The sequence below is a fragment of the Bos javanicus genome, chromosome 15, assembly GCF_032452875.1.
Source record: "Bos javanicus breed banteng chromosome 15, ARS-OSU_banteng_1.0, whole genome shotgun sequence".
NCBI classification, from domain to species: Eukaryota; Metazoa; Chordata; class Mammalia; order Artiodactyla; family Bovidae; genus Bos; species Bos javanicus.
The window spans coordinates 17,146,389-17,158,522 of record NC_083882.1 but is presented as its reverse complement, the minus strand read 5'-3'; the positions used below and the strand labels follow the sequence as shown (position 1 = coordinate 17,158,522).

Genomic DNA, 12,134 nt, shown 5'->3' with positions numbered 1-12,134 from the left:
AGTTTGAGGTGATAGTTCATTGGTTTTGATTTGTATTTCATGAATAACTAGCAATATTGAACATCTTTTCATGTGTTTTTGGCCATCTGTATGTCTTCTCTGGAGAAATGTTTATTTAGATCATCTGCCCATTTTTGATTGGGCTATTTGTGCCTTTTTTTTTTTTTTTTTGAGCTGCATGAGCTGTTTGTATATTTGGAGATTAATCCCTTGTTGTTGCTTCATTTGCAAATATTTTCTCCCATTTGGTGGGCTGTCTTCAGTTCATTTATGGTTACCTTTGTTGTCCAAATGTTTTCTAATTTAATTAGGTCCCATTTGCTTAGTTTTTATTTTCATTATTCTGTGTGGTGGATAAAAAAGATCTTGCTGCGATTTATGTCAAGGAATGCTTTGCCTATGTTTTCCTCTAAGAGTTTTATAGTATCTGGCCTTACACTTAGGATTTTAATCCATTTGGAGTTTATTTTTATATACGGTGTTAGAGAATGTTCTACTTTCATTCTTTTGCATGCAGTTGCCCAGTTTTTGCAGCACCACTTATTAAAGAGACAATAGTATCTCCGTCATATATTTCACCTCTTTCAGTTCAGTTCAGTTCAGTCACTCAGTCATGTCTGACTCCCTGCAACCCCATGGACTACTGCAGCAAGCCAGGCCTCCCTGTCCATCAACAACTCCCAGAGTTTACCCAAACTCATCTCCATTGAGTCGGTGATGCCATCCAACCATCCCATCCTCTGTCATCCCCTTGTCTTCCCACCTTCAATGTCTTCTTAGTCAGAGATTAATTGACCATAGCCGTGTGCATTTATTTCTGGGCTTTCCATCTTGCTCCATTGATTTTATTTCTGTTTTTCTGACAGCACCACACTGTTTTGACGACTGTAGCTTTGTAGTATAGTCTGAATCCATTTTTCTTTCTTAAGATTGCTTTGGCTATTTGTGGTCTTTTGTGTCTCCATAAAAATTTTAAGATTTTTTTTTTGTTCTAGTTCTGTGAAAAATACCATTGGTAATTTGATGGGAATTGCATTGAATACGTATATTGTCTCGGGTAGTATAGTCATTTTCACAATATTGACAATTCAAGAACATGGTATATCTTTTCATCTGTTTGTGACATCTTTGATTTCTTTCATCAGCATCTTATAGTTTTTGGAATACAAATACAAATGCTATAATACATCTTATAGCTTTTGTATCTTCTGGTACCTTTATTGCTAGGTATTTTATTCTTTCTGATATGATAGTAAGCAGGATGCTTGCTTAATTGTTCTTCTCATCTTTTGTTGTTAGTGTACAGAAATGCAACAGATTTCTGTGTAGTAATTTTGTATCCTCCAAATTTACTGAATTTGTTGATGAGCTCTAGGAATTTTCTGGTAGCATCTTCAGGATTTTCTATGTATAGTACTTTGTCATCTGCAAAGAGTGACACTTTTGCTTCTTCTTTTCCAATTTGGATTCCTTTTTCTTTTTCTTCTTTGATTGCCACGGCTCAGAATTCCAAAACTATGTTGCATAGAAGTGGTGAGAGTGGACATCCTTGTCGTGTTCCTGATCTTAGAGGAAATATATTTCAGTTTTTCACTGTTGAGTATGATGTTAGCTGTGGGTCTGTCATATATGACATTATTATGATGAGATATGTTCCCTCTATGTCCACTTTATTATAAATGGGTGTTGAATTTATATTGTTCATTTATGTTTGTTCTCTAAAGCTTCTAGCTCTTTATTAAACATTCCCTGTATCCTTTCAGTCTGTGTCTCCATTCTTTTTCCAAGATCTTGGATGATCTTTACCATCATTACTCTGAATTCTTTTTCAGGTAGTTTGCATATCTCTACCTCACTTGGTTGTTCTTTCAGGGTTGTATTTTGTTCCTTCATCTGGAACGTATTTCCCTGCCATTTCTTATTGTCTACCTTTCTGTGTTTGTGGTCTCTATTCCTCAGATTGTAGGACTGTAGTTCTTTTCTGTTTTGTGGTGTCTGCCCCCTGGTGAGTGTTGCTGGTCTAGAAGGTTGTGCAGGCTTCCTGGTGGGAGGGACTGGCCTGTCCTCTGGTGGGTGGAGCTGGTTCTTGTTCCTATGGTGGACAGGGCCACATCAAGGGGTGCATTTAGAGGTGGCAGTAGGCTCAGGATGACTTTAGGTATTTTTAACCATCCTGGTGGTTGTTTGGCTTGAGGTGTCCCAGCACTGGAGCCTGCACGCTGTTGTGTGGGGCCAGTCTTGTTGCCAAAATGGTGTCCTTCAGGAGAGCTCACGTCAATGAATATTCTCTGGGCCCCCCACCAGTGTCCTTACAGTGAGCCACAGACATTTCCTACCTCCCAGGAGACCCTCCAAGACCTGCAGGTAGGCCTGGCCCAGGCCAGGCTCCTGTGGTCATTGCTTTGCTCTGGGTCCCAGTGCACATGAAACCTTGTGTGCATCCTTCAAGAATAGAGTCTGTTTCCCCCAGTCCTGCGTAGCTCCTGCGCTCAAGTCCCACTGGCCTTCAATTCCAGAAGTTTTGGCAGCTCCTCCTCCCAATGCCAGACCCTGAGGTTGGGATTCAGAACTCTCACTCCTATGGGAAAACCTCTTAAATACAATTATTTTCTAGTTTGTGGGTCATTCACCTGGCAGGTATGGGATCTGATTATATCATAAACGTGCTCCTCCTATCATCTTATTGTGGCTTCTTTGTCTTTTGGCGTAGAATATCTTTTGGAGTAGGTTTGAGTCTTTTGTTCATGGTGGTTCAGCAGTTAGCTGTGATTCTGGTTTTTTTCATGAGAGGAGGTAAACTCAAGTTCTTCTATTCCACCATCTTGTCTCTTGCCCCTGTCAATAGTATGATTTTTATTCTTCAATTTGTTAATACAGTATATCACATTGATTGATTTATGGCTACTTGCATCCCTGAGATAAATCCCACTTGAGTATGGTAAATGATCCTTTTAGTGTATTGTTGGATTCGATTTGCTAATATTTTCTTGAGTTTTTTGCAACTATGCTGATCAGTGATACTGGTTTTGATTTTCCTTTTGTGTGATATCTTTGTCTGGTTTTGGTATCATGGTGAGTTAATTGAATGAATTCAGAAGAATTTCTTCCTTTGCAATTTTTTGGAGTAGTTTAAGAAGGATAGGTATTAAGTCTTCTCTAAATGTCTGGTAGAACTCACTTTTGAAGCCACCTGGTGGCTAGACTTTTGTTTGTTGGGAGTTTTGCCAGTACTTTAATACACAGCAATTTCTGTAAAATATGTTATGCATGAAAAAAATTTTATGTGTCAACTTAAGATTGTGGTTGCTTCTGAGAAGAGGGAGGGTTTTAGGACTGGAGAGTGAAATAATGGCCTCCAATTTTAAAAATATTTTATTTATTAAAAAGCAAAATAAATGGTAAATGTGTTCATTCTGAGTGATGGGGCTGTATACTATTCTTTGTACTTTTGTGTCTTTTAAAAAATATGAAGCTTAAGATAATTCATGAATGTGGCTTCATGAAGCAGTTTTTCAATGTAGACAGAACAGTCTTCTATTGGAAATGCCATCAAAGACTTTCAGAAATGAAAAGAAGTTATTGCCTGACTTCAAAGTTTCAAAAGACAGGCTGACTCTCTTGTTAAGGGCCAATGCAGTTGGTGACCTTAAAGTTAATGCTCACTTATTCAGAAAATCCTAGGACCCTTAAGAATTAGGCTAGATCTACTCTTCCTGTGCTCTATAAGTGGGACAACAAAGCCTGGATGATAGCACATCTCCTTACAACATGGTTTACTGACTCTTTTAAGCCCACTGTTGGGAAATTTTGCTAGAAAAAAAGGATTCCTTTAAATATATTACTACTCAATACACCTGGTCACCCACAAGCACTGATGGAGATATACAATGAAATCTATACTGTTCTTATGTTTGCTAACACAAAATCCATCCTGTAGGCCATGGGTCAAGGAGTCATTCCAAATTTTAATTCTTACTATCTAAGAAATATGTTAGTAACACTATAGCTGCCATAGATGGTGATTCCTCTAATGGATCTGGGCAAAATCAAATGAAAACATTTTGGAAAGGATTCACCATTCCAGATGTTACTAAGAACATTCATGATGAACAGGATTTTGGAAGAATTTGATTCCAACTTTCATGGATGACTTTGAGGGGCTGAGGACTTCAGTGGAGGAAGTAACTGCAAATATGGTGGGAACAGTAAGAGAACTAGAATTAGAAGCAGAGTCTGAGGCTATGACTGAATTGCTGCAATCTCATAAAACTTGAGCAGATGAGAAGTTGCAAAGAAAGTGGTTTCTTGAGAAGCAATCAACTCTGGGTGAAAATGCTGTGAAGATTATTGAAATGACAACAATGGATTTAGATTATTACATAAACTTAGTTGATAAAGCAGAAGCAGAGTTTGAGAGATTGACTTCAATTTTGAAAGAAGTTCTTCTGTGGGTAAAATGCCATCAAACACTACACAGAAATTGTTCATGAGAGAGTCAATTGATTCACCAAACTTTGCTGCTGTCTTAAGAAATTGATACAGTCACTCCAATCTTTAGTAACCACCACCGTGATCGGTTGGCAGCCATCAACATCAAGGTAAGACAGTCCACCAGAAAAAAGATTATGACTTACAGAAGGCTCAGATGTTGGCCAGCATTTTTAGCAATAAATACGTTATATTATTAATTAAGGCATGTACATTTTTTAGACATAATGTCGTTGCACACTTAATAGACTATGGTATAGTTTAAACATAATGTGCATATGCACTGGCAAACCAAAAAATTCTTACAATTCAGTTAATGGCATTGGTTTAGAAACAGGCCCACAAAATCTCTGAGGTATGTCTGTAGTGACTTCCTGGGTACAATAATGAAAGGGGAGAAGTAAGTAACTTTACAGTTGAGAAAGCTGACAAATATTAACTTGGGCGGATGATAAAGATTAATATTACAGTGATAATTCATGTTGACAGTATATACCCTTGATACAACGTAATGAAATGGCACTTTAAGAAATGCAGCCCAAAACTGAAAATTTGCTGGACGGACAAGGGAGATGGTCATCTCTTCTCTCAGGTGCTGGTCTGCGCAGTCCACACTGACGTACTGACCTTGCCTGGCCACCTCCAAGGAATCCTAAGAGTTTTGGTCCAGCTTCTAGATGTCCAGGTTCAGACAAAAGTATACATGACGTAAGACTTTCTCCATGGACTTGTGGTCAATACCCTGTGGAATTAGGAAGCAGAAGTTGTGGGGGGTGAACAGCTGAGATCTGTGAGCTATGGACAAAGCTTTGGCTAGTTACTTAGAATATGTGTTTGGAATAGGGTTGGGCTTAGGAAGGCCTTGATGTGTCTGAATGTGGGACTCAGTGTTTGGGATGCTGGGTGAATAATGTAAAGTAAAGTCGCTCAGTCGTGTCCGACTCTTTGCGACCCCATGGACTGTAGCCTATCAGGCTCCTCTGTCCATGGGATTTTCCAGGCAAGAGTACTGGAGTGGGTGAATAGGAAACTACAAAGATATAAAATCGAGGCAGTGTGATTGTCAGAAAGTATGTCATAGTATTGAAGATGAGGTTTGTGAATATATGAAAGTTGTTAACCAGTTATTTTTATCTTTGGCCAAACTGACAAAACTTCACTTTCTTGGAGCATCAGTATATTTCAGATTTGGAGGGGCAGCAATTAAATCCTTTTAAAAAAGAAAAATAACAGCAATTTACCTCTGTGGTTTTTCTCCTTTAAACCCAGATTAATCATGATAAAAACATCAGACAAGTACTTAATGAGGGCTATACCAGAAAATAACCAGTATTGCTCAAAACTCTCAAGATCAAAAACAAGGAAAGTCTGAGGAGCTGTCCCAGTCAAGAGATGCCTATGGAGTTACGATTATTAAATACAATGTGGTATCAAGGATCAGATCCTAGGACAGAAAAAGGACATTAAGTTAAAACTAGGGAAATCTGAATAAGCAGAGATTTTCGTTAACAGGGATCAGTATCTGTCCATTAGTTGTGACAAATGTAGCATATTAATATAAGATTTTAAAAAATTAGAGTATAATTGCTTCACAATGTTGTTTTAGTTTCTTTGTTTTATACAACAAAGTGAATTGGCTATGTGTATACATATATCCCCTCCCCCTTGAGCCTTCCTCCCACCCCCCATCCCACCCCTCTGGTCATCACTAAGCACCAAACTGAGCTCCCTGTGCTATACAGCAGCTTCCCCCAGCTATCTGTTCACACATGCCAGTGTGTGTATGTCACACACTGCTCCCAATTTGTTCCACCCTCCCATTTCCACATGTCCATTCTCTACATCTGCGTCTCTATTCCTCCCTTGCAAATAGGTTCATCTGTACCCTTTTTTCCTAGATTTCACACATATATGTTAATATATGATATTATATGATATTTGTTTTTCTTTTTCTGACTTACTTTACTCTGTATGACAGACTCTAGGTCCACTCACCTCACTACAAATGGCCCCGTTTTGTTTCTTTTTGTGGCTGAGTAATGGCTCATCTGGTAAAGAATCTGCCTGCCAATGAAGGAGACGCAAGAGATGTGGGTTAGATCCCTGGGTCAGGAAGATCCTCTGGAGAAGGAAATGGCAACCTGCTCTGGTATTCTTGCCTGGAAAATTCCATGGGCAAAGGAGTGTGGTGGGCTACAGTCCATGGGGTCACAAAGAGTTGGACACAACTGAGCACACATTCCTACACACACACACAATTAACAATAGAGGAAGCTGGGCACTAGTATAAGGAAACTCTATAGTATCTTTGTAATGCTTCTGTGAATCTAAAGCCATTTTAAAAAATTATTAGTATGTTAGTGCCTACTATGCTCTAAACACAGTTAGGCACTAAGGATACAGGGTGAACAAGAGGTTATGAATTCCATCTTCCAGACCCAACAGTCTTAAGGAAGAGAGAAGAGAAGCTGGTGTATCAATACAAAAACAAATAGGTACTTAACCACAATATTACAAGTGAAAATGGGTGCTGGGACAGTGAATGTAAGAGATGCTTACCTTAGATGTAGGGTTTGGGGGTTCCCCCAAATAGCACATGCAAAATCCTAGAAGCAAGAATATATTATACACAACGTATGGAGGGGAAAACATTCAATATGACCTAGTGTAGTGCTCAATGAGAAGAACAGGTAAAAACTGAGATGGCAAAATATGGATGGTCAAGAAAGGATCAGGTCATTGAAAGCTTTATGTGATATTAAAGACCTCTGAAACTTATCCCATGAGCAGTGAAGAACTACTGAAAGTTATAGACTGGGATGTGCCATGATCAGAGTTGTAGTCTTAAAAATGTAATCTCACTGTAGTATGGAGAATAAATTAGATTGTGGTGAAATATAAGTAGGTGCATCATTTTTAAGGTTGTTACAATCATCTAGGCAAATATAATAATGGCAGGATAAGGCAAAAGACAGAGGCAAATTGTGACGGATCTGAGAGATATTTAGAAGGTAAAATCAATAGGACTTTTGTTAACTGACTGATTGAGGGTGGTTAGTGAAGGAAAAGGAAGAGTCAAACATTATGCCCATGTTTATGGCTAGCAACTAGGTAGACAGTGGAATTTTCCAGTAAGACATGGAATTTTGGAAATGCAGATTTGGGGGTCTGGTTGTATCTGGGGATCTTAGGTTCATTTTGAATCTTCAGGCTCAAGAGGGATTGTAGATATACATGTTTCTGAAAGTCAGGAGAGAAATCTTAGTTGTATACAAAGATTTGGGTTTCCTCAGCATATAAATGGTAATTTAAACTACAGCCCAGAGGAAATGATAAACAGCATATGCAACATTTGTTGTTCCTAACAATACTTTTTGCCATCAGGATAATATTAAATTAGGATTGTCATAAGGCAATAAAGTAATGGAGTACATTTCAGAAAGATTTTTATAAAAATTTCTAAAAATTATACTTAATGGTTTAATTTCAGTTAGCTAGAAAACTGGTTTACCTAAAAAAATAAACTCATTCATAATGATGTGGGATAAATGAAGTATCATAATACTTCAGCTTCATGACCTGTACATAGTGGTTCCTCAGTCTTTCCATTAAAACAAAACAAAAACTTCTTGAATATTTGTGTGCCAGTACTGTTCTGGGTAACATGTGCATGTGTGCTAAATTGTGTTGCTTCAGTTGTGTCCTACTCTTTGTGACCCAGTGGACTGTAATCCACCAGGTTCCTCTGTCCAATGACCTTCCCGGGCAAGAATACTGGAGTGGGTTGCCATGCCCTCCTCCAAGGATCGAACCTGAATCTCCTGCGGCTGCTGAACTGCAGGTGGATTCTTTACCACTGAGCCACAGGGGAAGCCCTTTCTGGGTAGGGCAACTTAGTTTAATACTACAAAGGATCCTTACTATTTAAGGGAAATTTGTCAAATATGACAGAGAATATGCATGCTGGTTAAGAGCACAAGTTCTGGAGACAGAATTCATGTCTGAGTTTCACCAATAGCCAAATGGCTTTAGACAAGTTGCTTAATCCCTCTGGGGTTCAGTTAGATGGGGAGAGAAATCACAAGTACATTTAGAACGACTGCTCTAAGAAGTGAATCAACCAAAGCCTAGCATAGTTAAATGTAATATGCAATCAATGAGTTGCTACTTATTTCTAGTATTATTATTACTGTCTTACCATTCTTATTATATCCTCCCCTACAGTAAAAGCTCATTTTATCAAGAATCACTTAAGAGACTGTTTAGATAAATTCTGGCAGGTTGTGACCTGAACTGGCACACCAAAGATTGTGATAAAGAGAAGCAAACAGAAGTAAAAAATAATTCAAAGGTAGAATCAAACTGACTTGCTGGTTGTGTAGGACAAGTGATGGGAAGGAAGATAGTAATTAGTCCTAATTATTTGTTCTCCAAACAGGAAACAAAAATAGCAATTAATTCTAATTATCTGCCCCTAAAGAGGAAACATCAAAAACGGCTTTGGATGGTAGAAGAAAGCATTTTGCAAATGGTATTTAAGTCCCTGCTCACTGGGTGCTCATTAAATAACTTCTCTAAATGTTTTCTATAGAAAGCAAAAAGAATTACTTTATTTTTTAAATCTAGCTTTGTTTTAAAGAGGCACACCTGTTAATATATTAATTACTGTTAACTAGAAAATTACATAAAAGACAGGAACAAATCATAATTGGTATGCAATGTACGATACTCTGAGACACTACTGGTGAGAAATGTCCTTTGAATTGTTTTTCCATAAGTGATGCTGAGTTAATCTACTCCTTTGTAGCCAAAACAGCATTTCTGAAGTGGCTTGCCATGGCCTAAGCTCAGGGAAAATTTGAATTTACTTTTTGTTTGCACGGCACTCTAACAAAATAGTAGCCTTGATAGACTTCTCAAGTATTTTATACACCAGCTTGCTGACTTTAACTTGATGAAGCTTCAGTTCAGTTCAGTTGCTCAGTCATGTCCAACTCTTTGCAACCCCATGAACCACAGCACACCAGGCCTCCCTGTCCATTACCAACTCCCGGAGTCCACCCAAACCCATGTCCATCGAGTCGGTGATGCCATTCAACCATCTCATCCTCTGTCGTCCCCTTCTCCTCCTGCCCTCAATCTTTCCCAGCACCAGGGTCTTTTCAAATGAGTCAGCTCTTCACATAATGTGGCCAAAGTATTGGAGTTTCAGCTTCAACATCAATCCTTCCAATGAACACCCAGGACTGATCTCCTTTAGGATGGACTGGTTGGATCTCCTTGCAGTCCAAGGGACTCTCAAGAGTCTCCTCCAATACCACAGTTCAGAAGCATCAATTCTTCGGCGCTCAGCTTTCTTTATAGTCCAACTCTCACATCCATACATGACTACTGGGAAAAACCATAGCCTTGACTAGACGGACCTTTGTTGACAAAGTAGTCTCTGCTTTTGAATAAGCTGTCTAGGTTGGTCATAACTTTCCTTCCAAGGAGTAAGCGTCTTTTAATTTCATGGCTGCAATCACCATCTGCAGTATGATGAAACATAAAACATATTCTCTGACTCAAACATTTTTATTCAGTTTAAACCAGGTTGTTGTTTAGTTGCTAAATCATGTCTGACTCTTTGAGACCCCATGGACTGTAGCTCACAAGGCTCTTCTGTCCATGGGATTCTATAGGCAAGAATACTTGAAGTGGGTTGCCATTTCCTTCTCCAGGTAAATCAGGTTAATTAAGTCTATAATATGTTATAGGGTGATCACATATGACTAACTCACGTCCTTCTTAGCCTCCCAACTCTATACTGCATAGTCTCTCTGAGCTCTGGTTCCCTTCCCCTATCATAGTCATCATAGTCATTCCATTCACATTCTCACCTATACACAGGGTTCAAGACTACTTCCTTATACTACAAAGATCACTCTGATCATAAACATCTCAGGAATGATAAACATTTATCTATACATAGACTAAGTGAGTATATAAATGTTTGGTTGAAGGCAGAGCATGGCCTAATCCAAGCTCTATTTTCTTATCTTTGTTTGATATGGTTTAATGTGATGTTACTTCTTGAAAGGTCTGCTTTTGGCTTCCATGTTTCCATGTTCTCCTGATTTTCTGTCTATCTCACACTCTTCCTCCGCCTGCCCTTTAAGTATAGGTGTTCCCCAATGTTCCTATTCTTCTGCTATACCTTTCCTAAGTGACCTTGTGTGGCCTCAAACAAATTCAATAAATGATTTATCCAAGGACAGACAGCCAATTGGTAGGAAGAGACCTCAGTTCTTAATTCTAGTCAATAAATATCATTATGCACTCATTACATTCACTAGAGACTCAAAATAAGTAAAACAGTCTTTGCCCACACTGCCTTTTCTGAAGTCAATATAGAAGCTCTGAGCTTTTTCAGTCTCTTCTTTCACTTTCATCAAGAGACTCTAGTTCCTTTTTGCTTTCTGCCACTAGGGTGGTGTGTCAACTGCATGTCTGAAGTTATTGATATTTCTCCCAGCAATCTTGACTCCAGCTTGAGCTTCATCCAGCCTGGCATTTCGAATGATGTACTTTGCATAGAAGTTAAATAAGCAGAGTGTTATACAGCCCTGACGTACTCCTTTGCCAATCTGGAATCAGTCTGTTGTTCCATGTCGAGTTCTAACTGTTGCTTCTTGACCTGCATACAGATTTCTCAGGAGGCAGGTAAGGTCATCTGGTAGTCCCATCTTTTGAAGAATTTTCCAGTTTGTTGTGATCCACACAGTTAAAGGCTTTGGTGTAAACAATAAAGCAGAAGTAGATGTTTTTCTGGAATTCTCTTGCTTTCTCTATCACCCAGCGGAAGTGTGGTAGTTTGAACATTCTTTGGCAGTGCCTTTCTTTGGGATTGGAATGAAAATTGACCTTTTCCAGTCCTGTGGCCACTGCTGACTTTTCCAAATTTGCTGGCATATTGAGTGCAGCACTTTCACAGCATCATCTTTTAGGATTTGAAATAGCTCAGCTGGAATTCCATCACCTCTACTAGTTTTGTTTGTAGTGATGCTTCCTAAGGCCCACTTGACTTCGCATTCCAGGATGTCTGGCTCCAGGTGAGTGATCACACCATTGTGGTTATCTGGGTCATTAAGATCTTTTTATACAGTTCTTCTGTGTATTTTTGTCATCTAAATATGTTTATAGACTTCCATCTAAACACAACAAATAAAACACATGTAATCCAACACATAATCCAACTAACACCAACCTAGACAGCATATTAAAAAGCAGAGACATTACTTTGCCAACAAAGGTCCATCTAGTCAAAGCTATGGTTTTTCCAGTGGTCATGTATGGATGTGAGAGTTGGACTATAAAGCAAGCTAAGCACTGAAGAATTGATGTTTTTGAACTGTGGTGCTGGAGAAGACTCTTGAGAGTCCCCTGGACTGCAAGGAGGTCAAACCAGTCAGTCCTAAAGGAAATCAGTCCTGAATATTCATTGGAAGGACTGATGCTGAAGCTGAAACTCCAATACTTTGGCCACCTGATGCACAGAACTGACTCATTGGAAAAGACCTTGATGCTGGGAAAGACAGAAGGTAGGAGAAGGGGACAACAGAGGATGAGAGGGTTGGATGGCATCACTGACTCAATGGACATGAGTT

General features: G+C 38.9%; 1 protein-coding gene across 6 annotated transcripts in view; it reads right to left on the bottom strand.

The window, feature by feature from the left end:
* ELMOD1 (ELMO domain containing 1) overlaps positions 1-12,134 on the bottom strand; it is an 85,936-nt gene that overhangs the window by 62,939 nt on the left and 10,863 nt on the right. For 2 of the 6 annotated variants that reach the window (XM_061440198.1, XM_061440202.1), the window contains exons 2-3: positions 6,484-6,552; positions 5,116-5,230 (exon numbers count right to left, since the gene is read on the bottom strand). The exons of 2 other annotated variants lie outside the window; for them this stretch is intronic. The gene's annotated coding sequence lies outside the window, so the exon portion shown is untranslated. The remainder of the gene's footprint in view (positions 1-5,115; positions 5,231-6,483; positions 6,553-12,134) is intronic. 2 more of the 6 variants (XM_061440196.1, XM_061440200.1) reach the window with 1 other exon arrangement.